Source organism: Phragmites australis, chromosome 3 (assembly GCF_958298935.1).
Source record: "Phragmites australis chromosome 3, lpPhrAust1.1, whole genome shotgun sequence".
NCBI classification, from domain to species: Eukaryota; Viridiplantae; Streptophyta; class Magnoliopsida; order Poales; family Poaceae; genus Phragmites; species Phragmites australis.
Genome location: NC_084923.1, coordinates 22541721 through 22547878, shown reverse-complemented (window position 1 = coordinate 22547878; position 6158 = coordinate 22541721).

Below are 6158 nucleotides of genomic sequence, written 5' to 3'. Positions count from 1 at the left end.
ACTACAGCTGGGAGTCGCCATGTGTTGCGGGGTTTGCTCATCACAGGTTTATTTACTCGATGACCGTCTCCGATTTTATCTGTTCCACTGCTATATTTCTTTCCCTATTTTTTTGGGGAATTATTTTCCACTGATAATTTCGATTTGGTTGCAGTTGTGTCGATGTAATTAATTTGGTTGGACACGGTAAAGTGGCGACCTCTTGCCACATCCCTCTTCCCTTACTTTTCCCGCAGCCCGCTGCACTGTACGTTGTCTTGCCTTCTTTTTCCGGCAACCCCGTGAGCAAAAGGTGCATGGTCAGTTTGATGATGGGAGGGGAGTTGATCTCGATTTTCCGATAAGTAAGGATAAATTTGATTTAGTAGTGTGTGATGTTGAAGATCTAGTTTCTAATCGAATATGATCAACTTGATTTTAAGGCGGAATAGACCAATAAACTACTCGAAACCTTATTCTACTAGAGCAACTTGATTTTAAGACGGAATAGACCAATGAACTACTCGAAACCTTGATTTCACTATAGTAGCATTTCATCGTTTCGGTGAGGCATGCTCAAGACCTCTCATAATCACCACCGTGGCTCCTTCATAAGCTTTTATGAAGGGATCTAATGCGCAACCACCTTGAAGCCGTCTAGGGGCGACAACCTCCAATAGTAACAAATCGACAATACTTGCTTGAAGGATCACTAGTGTCACAAAGCTTAAACTCTTCAAAGCTATACACTAGATGCTCTCACACTCTCAAAAATACAACCACTAATCCAAAAGAGGGAGAGGAGGATGTCAGGTGCTCAAGAGTATTGAAATGAAGTGCTAGACTCTAACTTTGAATCAGCAAGAGGTCTATTTGTAGCCCAAACTTAAAATATGGTTGTTGCCCAAAGTCTGAATACTCTGCACTTCTGGCAGTTAGACCGTCGCTAATCCAACATCTATAAAAAGTGTAATGATGACTATGATATCGGTGAATAAATGACCTGGTGTTTAGACCGCCACTGGTCTCAGTCAGTCTGTGAGCCTCGAACAAAGTACCAAAACTCTCTGTTCCCTGGTGGTTAGATTAGCAAGCCCTGAAGGCTGAGAGTACAAAACTCTCTATTCCTTGGCGGTCAGACCAGAACACATTGCGATCAGACCATGACTTAAGAACTTTGGAAACTTATGCATTGTTTATACAACGGTCATACCAGCCACGACACATAACACTCAAAAGGCAGTTTTTCCGATTCTTCTCAAACTAAATTACTCATTATAGATGAAATGCATATTTGAGAAATTATGGCACTTTTATAAGTAAACACAAATCAACCCCTCTTAATAGTACGTACGACGCTTATCATATCAATCCAATCATTTCTCTTCTCTAATCACCATTAGCTGGAAAAAGAAAATACCCTACATTTTATATCTTTGCCTTAAGCTAGCCATTTGCATATTTTCCACATATGCTTAAACATGTTAGTCCATAATTCTTTATTATCATTAATTACCAAAACATGAATTAGGGGCCTAGATGCTTCAATCTCACCTTTTTGGTTGATAACAATAACGCTAAGAAGTGATGTGATTTAATTTTGAGCCTACTTTTAGCACAAAGTATAAATACTCGAAGGTGAGTTTCCATAGCAAGAATTTTAAGAATATGAAATTAATTAGAGATAATTGCTATCAAAATTTATGGTGATGTAAGCTCCCCCCTACACATTTGACCATAACATTTAGAAATAAAAAAATATGGCACAAGTTAAAGATTTGAATAAATTTTACGGAGTTTATTTTGAATTCTTGGATTTGAGAAAAGAGATATGATCAATGAGATTACCATTTCAAATATATCACTAAAAATAATTTCCTCAAGGCATCCAACAACAATATTAGAACATAGAAATATAGGCAAATCAACATAGTTCATCACATTACAATACCGAAGGTCCTTAATCAACATAAAAGAATAAGTTCACACACAATTTACATGCAACTATAAGAAGCAAATGCAAGTAATAAGATTTATGAGACACGAAAGAACAAAAACAAGTCTCATCCTCACATAACTAAAATAAAATATACCTCCTTCCTGTGCTCATTTTTGTGCTTCACTTCTTCCATCTTTTCCATCTCCCCTCCTTCGGCATCAAATACCAAAAGGTCTAGTCATCCCGGGGAGGAGGTGGAGAAGGTCTAGGATAAACGCTGTAGAAGTGATCGGTGAAGCTAGAGAACTGAGTCTAAAAACTCTATTGTCCAAGAGATAAGTTGTGAAACATGTCATTAACTCTTAGTTTTGTACACTAAGAGCTGAAATGTCTTCTCAAGCAAGAGAGATGGCTATTGAGTGGACTAGAACTTTGTCATCATAGGCTGACAGTAGCCTCTGTTGGAAGCTTGCCTGGAAAGAGTCTAAGCTCTGCTGAAAGCCCTAATGGATAGATGTCATGCAGGGATCAAAGAATCCAACTGAAGGTGTCCACTAAGGTGGAACTGGCTCTGGAGCTAGTGGCGCCTGAGGAGGAAGAGGTTCCGCATGTTGGTCTCCCTGAGCTGCAAGAACACCCTAACTTCTCTAACCTCTATGGCTTGATCTTCTGGCTTTCATGTGAAAAATAACAGTTGCATAGAATCACCTCACAATAGTAGCATTCCAATCACACTTGAAATTAACAAGCTCATAAATACCTAATTCTTGAAAGACTGTTCTCTCACATAATTCCAATCAATCTATTTTTGCTCATAGATGATATTTTTCAGAATGTGACCATAAAAAGCATCTTGTTGCACCATGGTACAGAATTGTTGTTGAGTTGCATCATTGTTTAAAGCATATTGATAGGTGCTTCTTGCTCAACAACATATCAAGATTTCATATAGCCCCTATATGCTTGATAATTGATTTCCTCATCCTCATCACTAGCATCATTCATATGATGATCACTAACATTTCCAGTAAAAGATGAGGATTCCTCACATATGTTGCCCTAAGGTGGAATCCAGTCAGAATCCTAATGATCATTATCGAAGTCTGACTCCACCAATCTTCTCTTTGTCTTAGTCCGGCTAGCCAACATCTTTCTCAACGTGCGTCCAATTCCACTCATCATATATGATATTTCAAAGTATTAGAAAAGAGAAACAAATAATTTATGATGAACCAGTGAAGGTAGCTACTGTTGTCTGTGCTGGCAGTCAGACCAACATAGCCTGTGGTCTAACTGCTAGCATGCAACAAATCCAAGTTGATGGATTTTGAAAGAATTCAAAGTTTCAACCGACCAAACTTTGAGGATCCTAATTTGGTTGCAAGCAACCTATTCCAACCTATTTTATCTCAAATCCATGACTCAAAAGATAGATCCCATCTTTCAAACCCTAAGCATGTATAGCCCTAAAATCCATATGGAAAAAATAAGAGGAATGAGAAAGTACCGAGAGTCCATGACGAAGGAGTCTGAGGCGAGACCGGGGATACTCTCGGATCGACCAAGGATGAAGGATTGGTCTCGCTTGAGATGGCACCGAACACACGTGTGTGAGAGAGAAAGCACATGTTGTTTTGGAGTGGATGGGGACTGTGGAAGGAGATAAAGAAAGGAGTCGGTCCCACTCAATTTCACCGCTGGCGGCCAGACAGGTAATCCGGGCGCTCAGAACACTGGAGCGGCAGAGGTGAAAAACCTCTCTGTATAGTTCTAGCGATCAGACCGCCGAAACTAGAGAACTCTAGATTTTAAGAATTAAGCTAGGAGGATAGGACTTTGAGATAGCTCATATAAATATATAATCTTTGATAGCTCCACTAGCAACACAAATCAATCATAGCCATAGATGGAATATCTCAAATCAAAATTATGCATCAGTTTGACATGTTCAAGAGAGAACTTAACATATGGAATATGAGCATGTAATCAATGGTATAATGCTAAAACATAAAAATGCTCAACCATCATTTGTTCATTGTTTCAAGCAATATTTGAGAAGTTGATGACATTAAGTTCATTTCTCAATTTACAAAAATGACTCTCATCTAAAGGTTCGGTGGATCTCCACCATTTGATCTTTGGTCCTCACACTATCTACTAGTATTGTCACCTTTGCTCACATGATCTCTAAATTAGCATGTGGAATGTTGGACCGAATTTATAGCTATTTTTATGGCACTTTCATTATCACACAAAAGATGCACAATTTTGAACTTAACTTCATAATCTAACAAAGTTTGTCTCATCTATAGCAATTGAGCACAACAACTACCTACGGAAACATATTTTGCTTCGGCGGTAGATAGAGCTATAAAGTTTTGTTTCTTGGATAATCATGAAACTAACGATCTTCCTAGAAATTTGTAACTTCTAGAGGTGTTTTTTCTATCAAATTTGCAACCCACATAATCGAAATTCGAATATATGACTAATTCAAACTTAGCACATTTTAGATACCAAAGCCCTATACTAGAAGAGTATTTCAAATATCTTAAAATGTGCTTAAAAACCATTAAATGATATTTTTAGGTGATTCTTGAAACCTTACACACATGCATAAACTAAATATGATATCGTGCCGAAATGCGGTAAGATAAAGTAAACTACATATTATTGATCTATAAAGCTTTATATCAGTAGATTTACCTCCACCATCAAGGTCAAGATGACCATTTTTTGCCACGAGAGTCTTCATTGGCTTTGAATCTTCCATACCAAACATTTTCAATAAATCTTTCAAATATTTGGCTTGGCCAATAAATGTCTCATCATTGAGTTGTTTTATTTGAAGTCCAATGAAGAAGCTCAATTCTCTAATCATAAACATTTTAAATTTCCTAGACAACATCTCTCCAAATTCCTCTAAAAAATTTTATTAGTAGATCCAAAAATGATGTTATCAATATAAATTTGACATACAAAGAAATCATTCGCAATAGATTTAGTGAACAAAGTAGTATCAACTTTTCTAACTTTGAAGCCTTTTGAGTAATAAAATCTCTAAGTCTCTCATACCATGCACACGAGGCTTGTTTAAGGCCATGAAAAGCTTTAGAGAGTTTATACACATGGTTAGGCTTTTTAGGATCTTCAAAACTAGAGGTTGTTCAACAAAGACGAGTTCACTAATTTTACCATTTAAAAATATAATTTTCACATCCATTTGATATAACTTGATATTTTGAGATAAAGAAAATGCAAGCAAGATTCTAATATCCTCAAGTCTAGCTATGGGAGCGAAAGTTTTACCAAAATCCAAACATTCGACTTGAGTGTATTCTTGTGCAATCAATCTTGCTTTGTTTCTTACAACAATTCCATCTTCATATTACTTATTTTGAAAGACCCATTTTGTACCAATCACATTGTGATCTTGTGAATTTGGTCTTTCTACTAAATCTCATACATTGTTACGGGTGAAGTTGTTTAACTTTTCATGCATTGTATTCACCCAATCTAGATCATCAAGTGCTTTTTCTACACAGTTAGACTCAATATAAGATACAAAAGAATAATATTCACAAAAAAGCAACAAATGAACGAGTTTGCATACCCTTACTAATGTCACCAACAATTTGATCAATAGGGTGATCCTTGGCAGCGGCATGATGAACCTTTTGATGAGTTACCAGTTCTAGTGATGTAGTAGATGAAGTGGTAGCCAATTGTGATGTACCTTCCTCATTTTCCACATCATGAGCTTGAACTTGATTATTTGTAGTGGAAGTAGATGAAATGATCTGAATTGAGGTAGATGGTTCATCCTCTTGTTTACCTTCAGCTTTTGGCTTGATGTCACCTATTGATATATTTTTGATAGCTCTTTTCAAGCATTCATTACTTACATCATACAAATATTTTTGTTCTTCTTGAGAGCCACTAGTTTCATCGAATTCAACATCATGTGTCTCTCCAACCAAACTAGAATTTTGGTTGTGGACACGATAGACTTTACTATTAGAAGAATAACCAAGTAAGAAACCTTCATCACATTTTTTTTTAGAATTTTGATAAACGAGTACATTTCTTTAGAATGTAGCATTTACATCCAAATACCTGAAAATATAAGATTTTTTGGTTTTTTTGCAATAAGGAGCTCATATGGAGTCATCTTCAATAATCAATGATAATACAACCTATTTGATTAGTAGCAAGCATTGGTCTTGCCATATCAATTAGA